This window comes from Oreochromis aureus, linkage group 23 (genome assembly GCF_013358895.1).
Source record: "Oreochromis aureus strain Israel breed Guangdong linkage group 23, ZZ_aureus, whole genome shotgun sequence".
NCBI classification, from domain to species: domain Eukaryota; kingdom Metazoa; phylum Chordata; class Actinopteri; order Cichliformes; family Cichlidae; genus Oreochromis; species Oreochromis aureus.
The window spans coordinates 25,455,823-25,468,262 of NC_052963.1; the positions used below are offsets into that span (position 1 = coordinate 25,455,823).

General features: G+C 42.4%; 1 long non-coding RNA gene across 1 annotated transcript; it reads left to right on the forward strand.

The window, feature by feature from the left end:
- The first annotated feature begins 5,961 nt into the window (after positions 1-5,961).
- Positions 5,962-6,581, forward strand: LOC120436104. Its single transcript, XR_005610140.1, has 2 exons — positions 5,962-6,316; positions 6,400-6,581. It is a non-coding gene; the product is annotated as an uncharacterized LOC120436104 (long non-coding RNA).
- The last annotated feature ends 5,859 nt before the right edge of the window (positions 6,582-12,440 follow it).

Below are 12,440 nucleotides of genomic sequence, written 5' to 3' on the forward strand. Positions count from 1 at the left end.
CTCAGTAAATGATGTTGTTGTACAGCCAGTGGGGATTATGACAGTTGTGCACTGGGAACTGAGCTTTGTTGGCGGTATAACAGCTCGAGCACCTGCTAGGCGAGGTCTATCCCATGCTTTTCCATGAGACTGGGCTGGGCAGACATCTCCAAAATCATCAAAGCACTTTTGCAAAGAGGCTCTATCTTGACAAACTGACCAGATATCTGAAGATTAAACCACTACATTCTAAAAAAATATTAAAAGTGTATTTGGTGACACACAAACAGGTTTTTTCAAAGTACAGTGCAGTTAGTTTCTACATGGTCATAGTTGTTGTTGAGAAATGCCCACTAAAAAGAATAGCCACCAGGCCAAAACAATAGTTTTGACTCAATCAGAGTTAACCCCGCCCCCTTAGTTTGATGGGTGAGGCTAACAGATACAATTAATTCATGAAGACAGCTGCAGAGCCAAGAGTGCCAAAATGAATTAAATAAATACATAATTAAATTAATTAAATTAAATTAAATGTGTCATTACTTAAATACAATTCAAAATAAATAAATAAATAATTTATTAAATATTTTAAATTAAACAAATGGGCATTTAATTAATTATTGAAATATTTATTTAATACATGAATTCCAATTTTAGTTAATCAATAAAACATTTAATTAATTAATTTTGTCACTCTTTGCACTGAGACCAACCACTGATTACCATCGAGATCTGAACTGGGATAGAAAGAGTAGAGCTAATTAGTTTTATGTTTCATTGATTATTTCTTATATTCTCCCTGGCACAAACACATCCTCCAACCACACACACACACATATTTCGTTTTCAAACTCCATTGCAGTTTATTTCCAAAAGGTTACCTCAAACCTTTTGGAAACAATTAAACAAATAAAAGTAAACTGCAATAAATTACAGGTAGCAATGAAATAAACTGCTACCTCTTTTATATAGCAGAAAACCAAACCACATTATGGTGTAATTATTTCACGTGTAGTTGTGTTTTGTAGTTGTGTAATAATATTCAACATTGCTATCAATACATTTTTACAAAAAATGCCTCTCTGTGCAAAATAGGTTTAAAAACAAACAACTGTGGGACACTGTTTGTCCGTGATTTGGACAAACGCAGGGTAAACAAATTCTATCATGGATACCTACCTTGGCACCACCACTGTGCAGGTGAAGCCAAAGGCAAGATATGCTTTATCATATTTTCTAGTCTTTGGCTTGGCAGGAAGTTGGTTTGGTAGCATATTCAGTGATGCTTTCGTCTGTTTTGTGTTTCTGTGGGAGCCCCCGTCAAAAACCTGTCTATTATGCTACCAGTGTTTAAGCATTCTTTCTTTTTTTCCCTTTCTTTTTTTAAATTAATACCGTGCCCGTGCCAGGACTCCAGTTTCATAGTTTGACTATGATCCTGTTCAGAGTCCAAGTGAAAACTGAGTCCTAGTAAACATCTCCACATAGTCAAACGTCTCTGTTAAAGAGTATCAGACAGTTCTAAATGTGATGTGAAGTGGATGGTGAGAAACATTTCATGATGTTGAAGCCAACCTGCATCTTCTGATAAAGACACTCAGACAGTTATTCTGATGTGAGGAGAATAAATCTCTACTTGCTGACTCTCTGTAAAAAGTCCATGAGCTGATATTTGTAGAGTTTATAGTTGGAGGAACTTTGTGGTTCGGTTTCCAAGACATCAAAGATGAAATGAAATGAAATCTGTTCTCTACATAAACACGCTCACAAAACCTCAGAGAATCAATTAATCAAACTGCTGTTCTGAAACTCCACTTTAAACAACAAACCAGACATTTATGAGTGTTTTATCACAGAGACAAAGCAATCAAAATAATCCTGAATTTAAATTTATGGCAGATTTCTGTGAAAAAAAAAAAATTTTGGTGGGAGAATAAAACATCAGTCTGTGACGGTGAGCAGAGTTTTTAAATTGTTTTGAAAAAATCAGTTATTTATTTATTTAATGCAATTTGCTCATGATTGTATACATGCAGATTTTGTAGTTCTTGAAAAAGAAGTTTATTTAGATGAGGATAAATAATATGCTCAGATCCCTGCTGTTTTGTTTTCATTAACAGTGACATTTTTTCACTTTTATTGTTACTCCTATTATCACACATTATTAGCAGTGAGAGAGACAGGCTATTTAATTTGACCTTGTATTTGTTATCTATCTACACATCACATGTCACATATGTGGTCATTCACACTACCTGGTCTCCCTTTCAGACTGTTGGTATTTCTTATCTTGTTTGTGGGCACCATAGAGCTGGTGTAGCTTGTATCAGTGGCATTGCGACTGACCCTATAGCTGTGAGGGACTAACTACAGAAGAACTGCAGTGGATCCCTCAAAGCCTCCACAAATCCATCCTGCAGTATCACTGGAGACTGACAGCAGCACTCAGAGGGAACCAGCAGGGGGCACTCACTGATCCATGTTAAATATTCTCCATGAATTATGGAGAATATTTAACAAATGAACATGAATCTTGATGCTCCATAAAACAACTTGAGTATCAGTCAGACTGGAGGATCTGAACCAGGTTCTCAAATCAGAGCTCGTTTTATAGTTTGATTATGAGCCTGTTCAGAGTTCACAAGAAAACTGAGTCTTACTAGATATCACATTACAGTCTGACCTCCTCTGTTAAAGAGGATCAAACAGTGGTAGATGTGATATGAAATGCAGAATGAGAAACATATAATGAAGCTGGTAACAACCTGCAGCCGTCTGAAGACACTGACACAGACTGTTCGCCTGAAGAAAAGAGAGTAAAGCAAATATCTACTTGTAGATGTCGACAAGTTTATTATTCAAGGCACATTATGTTTTTGAGTCTTTATCCAATGTATCACAGTCTTCATCTGTTCTCTGCAATAAACACACTGCAGCAGCTGCTTTGTGATGAAGACAAAACCTCAGAGACTAATGAATCAAAGTTTCACTTACTCAGCTTCTTCCAAAGAACTTTTTCACTCCTTGGCTCGCCACTGTGTGGACCATGTTTGTTTAGAAAAATAGAAAATCATCTGCTTCTTCTCTGTGATCCGGCTGCCATCACATTAAACACTTCAAACCATAAAAGAGTCTTAAGATGCAGCTCAAAGATCAGCTGCTGCACAATAATGTCTTTAACTTATCAATGATTACAGCAACAGCAACAACTTCCTGCTGTGACTCTGATGCTGTAAAACAAACAGACACAGCCACACTCAGCCTGCTTGTTTTATTTGAAATATGAACATTTGTACTGCAAAGGTTCAAATATGAATCAATTGGTTTACAGTTAACTTCTTCCAGTTAGAGCAAGAAACAGCAGCTACTTCAGACATCTAGAAGGAATCATGTTAGATAAGTATGAGTAATAAATAAAGGATGAATGTGATTATTTGTAAAAGTTCAGCACTGCTGCAAACAACAACAACAACCCCCCACCCCTACCCCTAGATACTGTGCAGTGAAATGTGCTGTCCAGTATCAGAAAGCTTTGTCTCAGTGTTTTTCTCTGTGTAAAATAAAACAGCTGCAAAGTTTTTTTTTCTTCACATCTGATTTTGTTGATCAGGTGCTTTGATGAAGGACTTCTAGCTTTTTCTGAGTAAAGGTTTATTACAGGAATAGTGCTGCTGTTTTGGATGCTAGAAACAATTTTTCTCTGCCTTTTTGCTCTTCATGATATGTAAACAGACTCCAGTTCCATATTAAACTGTGCCAGCATCATCATCACAGCTGCTGTTGTACTGAATTGGATACGGGCCTGATCCTATTTAAATCTGTTATCCTATCCAACCTGCCGGCCTGGACATAGTTTGCTGACCAATCATGAAGCCTATGATACACTTTGACAGCAACTTCATGAATGAGGAAATAACTGAATGTCAGCTGAGTGTCGAGCATGAGGGGAGGAGTCAAAAGGTAGTGGTGACAGAGCTGCTGACTTTACAAAGAAAAGTAAAATTATATTATGGGAAGTATATGAAGAGATACTTGTCATGGTCCTGGGTCGTGCAACCCAGTGTTTTGAGTTTTAGTTTATTTTGATGTTTATTGTTTGTTTAGGTTCATTAAGTTATTCAAGCTCATTTGTTATTATATTACCCTTGTTAAGTCTCCCTTGCCCTTCATGTGTTTTATGTCTGTGTGTCTTATGTTGTCAAGTTCATGTTGTCGTTTCTGTCATCTTCCCCTGTACTCAGTCTCCCTGTCATGTTTCATGTCTATGTGGTTATGTTAAGTTCATGTCATGTTTTATCTCCATGTCTATGTCTCCGTGTTTCCTGTTGTATTTTGGAAGAGTCTGGTGTTCTTTGTTCATTGTAGTTAGTGTTACTCTCCCCTGTATTGTCATTATGTTTCATTCCAGTCAGCTGTGTTCCCATGTGTCTCCACTTCTCCTGATCACCTCATGTGTGTATCTAAGTCCTCAATCTCCTTTGTTCGTCGTCAGGTCGTCTGTTTTCCTCGCCATAGTCAGAGTCACAGCCATTGCCATAGTTAGCTTTCATAGTTTGTTCCCAGTTTAGGTTTCTGTTTAGTGATTGCTCTTGTGCTGCCCTTGTTCTCGTTTGTTTTATTCGTGATCATTCAGCCACAATAAAAGGCTCGCTTTTTGTTTAAGTTCACTCCCGTATCCTCACTTGTGTTCGCACCTGGGTCCACCACACACATCTCCGCACGGTCTGTCTCCACAAACCGTGACAATATTAGCTATACTAGCTTAATACAAGCTAAAAAACAAAATGAGCATGCGTGACAGGAAAAGAAGTGAACAGAAGTTTCTTACTAAAAGGCATGTTTTAAAAGTTTGTTCAGTGAAACTGAAAAATAGCTGCACAAGTTACCACTGGGAATACACCCCTATATGAACTGTGACATTACCTGAATAAGATCAAATCCTATCTCGTAGTCATAACTTTTTAAAATTTTGCCTCAGGCAGTCAGAAATATTATAATTCTGATCACTTATCAGTCCATATCCATACTTTTATATCTATAAAAAGAACGCTGACACTTGTGAGACTTCATCAAAGGTGTAAACATCACAGCAGATGCCTTTGTGTCATAGTAACTCAGAATAAAACACAGAAAAAGATGAAGGAAATTTTCCTGGCCTGATTTTTCATAGCAGATAACCTTAAAACTTTTTACTTTAGTGCGACTTTGGTAAGCTACGAAGCCGCACCACTTGATGGATTGTTGGAGCATTACACCTACCGTAGTCAGGAGCCTCGCGGAGTAATCTGGGTCCAAAACTCCATCCGCTTCAGGTCCCAAAGTCAAACAAACACTGCAGCATCACTGAGAGTTAAAAACTGTCTAAATTCTTTCAGCTTTAATAAAATGATCAGCGTTGCTGCTTTACCGGGTGCAACAATTAAGAATAATGATTCTTCACTGGGGTGAAGAATTCTGCCACTGTCAGTATGGTTTTTTAACTCTCATGCTGTACAGAACCTGTGATGTCCAGACAGTATTCATCTTGTGTTCTGCTGTGAAAACATTAGGATCTAGGGATTAACATAGTTGCCAAGGTTTCTGTCTTCTTATTTTTCGGGTGTGATCAGGACAATTCTGGAGAAGATGGGCCTGCAGGGTAAAGTCACCCCTTGCAGGCCAGAAAAAAGTGTGATAACTTAAAGGCAAAATACAAAGTATGTTGTTCTTTCCAAGCTCCTTTGACTATGTTGTTATCATGAAGATGAATCGTGAGGACACAAGTCATTAAATGTACATTCACTGAGAGTTGTGTTGTTATCATTTGTCAACTGTCATGTTTTATTTCCTCTGCCTTTAGGACTGCAAGGATGCAGAGTCAGGAGAGGGAGTCAATGGGAAGCTCACTGCTGCTACTTGGCCCTGGTTTGCCCTCATGGAGGACAGAGGCCTTCGATTAGGCCTCCAGTCCTAATTTCCTCTATCCCGGAGGACACTCCAGGGCCAAGTTCAGCAGTGGGTGACCAAAATGAACAGGAATCTGTAGATGAGGAAGAGGATCAGCCAGCCACAACAGGGAGGAAGAGCAGAAGGGATCGGGACGACGAGCTGCTTAACCTCGTCAAAGAGGACATGCAGTACCTGTCATGGTCTCCGTGGCTGCCCGGCCGGCCCCACAAGGCTACATGTTCTGTTTTGGTTCTCTCTCTCTCTCTCTCTCCCTCTCTGCCTGGGCGGAGCTCACTGCGGGCTCCCGCCCTTGGCCCACACACCTGTCATCAATCACCAGTCATCACCAGGAGCACTACTTGAGGCTGGGACACAGATCCTCTCATCGCTGGATGATTGTGCTTAACACGTTAGTGACCCTCTCAGCTCTTGTGACGTTAGCTTGTGTGCGATTAGTGACTTGGAGTAACTTGCCTTTTCCCTGTGTGTTAGTTTTCCTCCCTGGACCTGTGACCTTCCCGCTGTGTGGTTGTGTGTGAGTTGGAGTAAGAGGAGGAGACGAGTGCGCGAGCGTTTTCCCCTGGATCTTCCCTGGGACCCTTCTCCTACCCGGATTTCCCCCACTGTACATATTCTGCACTTGGTGTTGTAAATAAACTCTGTGTTGGAACTGACTACCCACTCTGCGCTTGAGTCCCTGCACCAATTGTGACAGTACCAAAGGAAGTAGGAGGAGAGAAGGCCACAGGAAAGCAGACTTTTTTCCATCCTGGAATGTTTAATTCCAAAATGACAGATGCTTTCCTTTGAATATTTTTTTTTCTATTGTGACATTTGTGTTGTAAGTTAATTTTTCAGGCATCAAATACCTTTTGTTTCCTAAATGGCAGATGCTTTCGTTTAAGTCTTTTTGTTACATTGTGATATCTGTGTTGTACGTTAAAAGTCCTATGTTGTCAATAAATTAAAACAAGCAGTAATTGTAACTGAACCCATTGTTTTTTATTATGTATGTATTTAATGCTAACTCAGGATGATTGGAAATGGATATTTGGTCAATAACAATAGAGTACATATCAACAACAACAAAAAAGAATATTTAGAATGCACCAACAATATTTGAAGACAGAATAAAATATTTGCAGCTATTTCCAGTAGTTCACACAGGATTAACCTGAGTGACCTGTTCCTGGACCGTTTCTTTGACAACTTCAAGAAATTACAGGAAGTCTCTGGCAGTGTTGCTTGATCTGCTGAAGCAAGATCCCACATGATGGATGGGGTGCTGCAACTGAGACCTGCGGTTTGTCTTTTCTGGTCGGTGAGTGAAGAATCACACAGGGTGGTCAGCAAAGGGAACCTTAGGATGCTTCCTTCCACTGTCCACTGTATCGTCCATCCACAGGGTTTGCAGGGCTGGCTCAATCAACGGCTGCCACACCACTAAGATGTTGTGAGGAATATGCAAGCAGGAGATGGTGGATGCTATATTACGACTAGTACAACACTTGTAACTCTGTAGCAGACAACAGTTTGATAAAGTGCTAGATTATGCCAAGAAAACAAAAGGATTCCTAGATAGATTCCTAGTAGAAAGAATGCCACGGGTATGTTCAGCTGTTATATTTGCCAAAGGTGGCTATTTGATGAGTCAAAGGTTTAGAATACATTTTGGTCTATAAATTGATTCCATGATGGAAAAATTTGGGTGTTCTAAAACATTTGACCAGTATTGTACGCGGATATCACTTTGTATTCATTTTGGTGGATTATTCAACACAAGCTGGTTCCATGGAAGAGAGATCTCTATCCTAGTTATATAAAGTCTAACAGTCATAAGTAAGCCTGCAGTCTGAGTGTTAAGTGCTCTATTTGAATGATATGATACAATGTTGCCTTTAAGATATTATGGTATTTGGTGTATGGTAGGAAGCTGTGGGGGGTGTTGGACCTGATCAAGGAACACAGGGAGGAAGGTCCAACCCTAACCAGAAATGAGATTCACAACACTCTGGACCTGAGCGCAAAATAAACCTTTATTAATGATTAATTTTTGATCAACCCAGGCTGAAAGGTTCCCCTGCTTACAGTCTTTGTATTAAGCTAGGATAAACAATGCCATAAACCTGTCTCTATAAAAAGAATATTCTTATCTGACTCCAGGTCAGAGGGAGAAAAGTTTCATAGTTTAACATACAGAGATCTATCCAAATGGTGAATAAATAGTGACCATCTACATAATGTCGGGTCGGTCACCCAGTGTTTTTGGTTTTTGTACTTTTGATTTTATTATGAATTATTCAATTCAGTTCAATTCAAATCAATTTTATTTATATAGCGCCAAATCACAACAGTAGTCGCCTCAAGGCGCTTTATATTGTACAGTAGATCGTACAATAATAGATACAGAGAAAAACCCAACAATCATTTGTCCCTCTATGAGCAAGAGCTTTGGCGACAGTGGGAAGGAAAACCTCCCTTTTAACAGGAAGAAACCTCCGGCAGAACCAGGCTCAGGGAGGGGTGGCCATCTGCTGCGACCGGTTGGGGTGAGAGAAGGAAGACAGGATGAAAAACATGCTGTGGAAGAGAGACAGAGATTAATAACAGATATGATTCAATGCAGAGAGGTCTATTAACACATAGTAAGTGAGAAAGGTGACTGGAAAGGAAAAACTCAATGCATCATGGGAATCCCCCAGCAGCCTATGTCTATTGCGGCCAGTGATGGGAATAACGGTGTTACTAACGGCGTTACTTTTTCAGTAACGAGTAATCTAACTAATTACTATTTCTATCGTTACAACGCCGTTACTGTTACTAACAAGAAAATGCGGTGCGGTCGCGTTACTATTTTTCAACAAACAGACGGTTGAAGCTGTGTTCAGCTTACCGCATCTTATATCAGTTGCACAGAAATAGCTGTCTACGTAGGTAATCTGGGCGCTACAGCTTTAAGCAGCTGCGCGCGCTCCCGCGGACAGCAATCACTTTCTGCACGAGGATCACTTTTTGGCACAACACCTGGAGCTAAGGGGCAAAACAATGGCATGAGTGCTGCTGTTTGACTGAGGAAGAATAAAGTAGTCGTGGTAAGCCAATCACATGACCACTTCAAGATGACAAAGCAACAAGGTGATATATACCAGTTTTTAAATTGTGTTGATAGGCCACGTAAAACCAGAGTCATGACAAACAATATATACGCGACGTTTTTTCCTGAATAGTTTGGTCACGTTTACTGTCTAAGGACAGCGCTAGCAAGCACTCTCTGCTTATGAGCAAAAAAAACCCCAAAACAAAACAAAAAACAGCCCGTTCTTGTTCGTGGAAAAATGCACCATGTCGACCAATCAAAAATGATATGGCAACATGACATTTGGTTGTTTAAGAAGAGGGGGAAGTTTTAGGAGTGATGGCGAGAGAGAGAGAGAGAGAGAGAGAGAGTTTTGAGATGTGAGAGATTTGTGACGTTTAGCGTGTTTGGACTGTGTAGTTAATGTGTTGTCTTGTGTAGTTAGTGTGTAGTGTTGTGGATGGTTTTGTGCTGTGTGTCAGAACAATGAGGCGACTGCTGTCTCCAGGTAAAAAAAAGGAGTGATACACCTGCTGCTGACAGACCTGCTGTCACGGTTCTGGGTCTTTCTGACCCAGCTTTTTGAGTTCTTGTGTTTTTATATTATGGTTTATGTTTTGAGTCCTTTGTTGTACTGTTTGTTATTTCCCTAGGTTTCAGTTATGGTTATCATAGGTTTATTTCTTAGGTTTTGTAATATGGCTTCCCTGTGTTCCATGTTGTGTCTACTGTGCCTTTCTGTACCATGTTTCAGGTTCCTATGTTCTGTCTCCCCAGCTGCTGTTAAGTTTACCTGTCTAGAGTTCAGTCAGTGTGTTTCCTGTTTTACTTTGAAGGTCCGTGTCTCATGTCAGTGTTTCTAGTTTTGCTTCCCTTGTCTCGTCCAGCCTGATTACTCCTTCTGTGTCTCATTCCCTCGTTATCCCTCAGTATATTTAAGCCCTGTGTTTCTCTTTGGCAATGTCGTAGTCTCCCTCATGGCTGTGTTTCCTTGTGTTAGTTATCCATGTCCCAGTTTAGTTTTGTTATATTTTTTGTGCCATTCTGCAACAAAGCAGCTTTTCGAGTTTAATTCCTGTGTGGTGAGTTTTGCGTTTGGGTCCTTCTCCTGCCTGCACACAGCCGAAACATGACAGAAGACTACGACCAGACAATGGACCCAGCAGCTCACAATCCCTCCGCTGAGCTCCAGGAGGATATGATTTACGCGGTGGAGTTTCTATGTCAGGAGTGGTTTGCCCTGCCTATTAAGGAATACCAGGAGGAGCTAGCTATTCGGTTACAGAGAATGGTTTCTGGGTTTCCCTGGCTATTTGGCGCGCTACACCCACTCATTCAAGACTTCCTTGTTTCCACTGTACATGTCCACCCTGAGCGAAGAGCCGGAGGATTTTCAGCCGAGTCCGCTGGAGGATTCGCGGGCCGACTCGTCTCCTCCCTCTTCCAGGAGAAAGCGGCGTTCACGCCGCCGTTGCTCCACGGCAGCTGAGCAGACAACTTCCATGAGTGAAAATGACTGTTTGCTACATTCTCCGCAATCTGGTACCAGACCTTCTGCCATTTCATCCACGGTTAGTCATGCTGCTCCTATGAACACTTTAGTTTTTCAACCAGCTCCTCTGAACCTTCATAATCCTTATCCTGTATCTGAGACTCTTTGTGATGCTCCGCCAGTACCTCACTGTATTTGTTCTGTGCCTCAGATGGAAAATGTGACTAGCAACAGAGTGCCATCTGCCATATTAAAACTGGCTAGGAAGCTTGGACTCAGTGCCTCAGAACTATTGAATCAAGTTGAGTTTTGTGTTTCAGAACCATTTAACTTAGAACCTGCTCACCATGCTTTTGTGTCAGTCCCAGTTAACACTGTTCAGGCAGCATCTCATGAGACTGTTAGTATAGCTTTACCCCTGGACGGTGCTACTCACCAGCCCATTTACACAGAAACTGTCAATGAAAATGCTCCTGAGCTCCACTCTCTGCCTCCTGTCCCTGCACCCAGGGCAGCTCGGGCCCAGCTTTTCCCTGCACTTGTACCAGTCCCTCAGGTGAGGGAGGCTGAGGTCCAGCTGGTCCCTGCTCTGGTTTCCAGGCCGGCTGAGGCTCTGCCAGTCCCTGCACCCGTACCAGCTCCTCGGGTGGGGACAGCAGCTGCCCAGCTGTCGCCGGTACCTGTCCCGGCTCCCAGGGTGAGGCCAGCCAGCCAACACAGCCTACCTCCGCACCCGCACCTACTCCTCGGGTGGGAGTGGCTCATGTCCGGCGGGTGCCTGCACCCATCCCTGTGTCCGCTGGAGGCTCAGGCAAGCCTATCCAGTCCCTGTCCTTGTGTTCTGGAGGCTCAGAGTTAAGTCAGCAACCACCACCACAATCACTACAACCTCTCATTGTTTCCATAGTTCAGTCTGTTGCTCAGTTATTATCTCAGTCATTTGTTCCGTCATCAGTTTTGCCTCCAGGTCAGGCTTCAGTTTTGTCACCTCTACCCCTTTCATTAGCCCAAACGTCTGCACAGCAAACTGCTCAACAGTCTGCTCAGCACTCCGCGGCTCCCACGCCGCTGCCTGTTCCAGCTGGAGGGCCCGAGGGGCCCGTCCAGCCTCATGCCTCGTCAGCTGGAAGGCCCGAGGAGCCCGTCCAGCCTCATGCCTCGTCAGCTGGAGGGCCCGAGGAGCCCGTCCAGCCTCCTTTTGTTCCACCACCTGCGGCTTCCACGCTGTCGCCTGGTCCTGCCTCGCCTGGTCCTGCCTCGCCTGGTCCTGCCTCGCCTGGTCCTGCCTCGCCTGGTCCTGTGGTTGCTACGCCACCGCCTTGTCCACGTCCGGCTCAGCCTGCTCAACCTCGTCCACGTCTGGTTTGGAGGCTGCGGCCACCTACCAGGCCGCTGACTGGACTTCTTTGCCGGCACAGACAGCCTTTGGACCTGCTCAATCGCCACCACTGGCTCCGTGGTCGGCCTCCTGAACTGGTCGGCCTCCTGAACTGTTCAGTCATGGACTCCTGTGCTGTCACCCTCCTGGGTCGCCCCCCTGAAAGGTTTATGGACTATCTCCTAAGCTTGAGTGCCTTTCATAGACTTTTGTTTTGGTTTTCTCTCGCTTGGCTCATGTGTGATGTAGGGAGTTAAAGCATGGTGTAAAGCAGTGATTCTCAAACTTTTCACAATAAGTACGACCTCATTAAAATATATGGCTCTTGAAGTACCACCGTTATGACCGACATTAAAGTACAGTAGTATAGGCCGATTTACACCACATACAGTTTACACAAGACTATTTTATTTCTTATATGCATGTTATTTATTTTAACAGTCATAAACAGGATGTGACAAGGGATAATAATAACAGCTGTACTGCATTAAAACACTCACAGCATGTGTGATATCCAATCTTTAAGTGATGACCTGATGAAACATGTTTCCGGTCCCAAACTACTCTGCAGTTATTAAGGCTGCTGT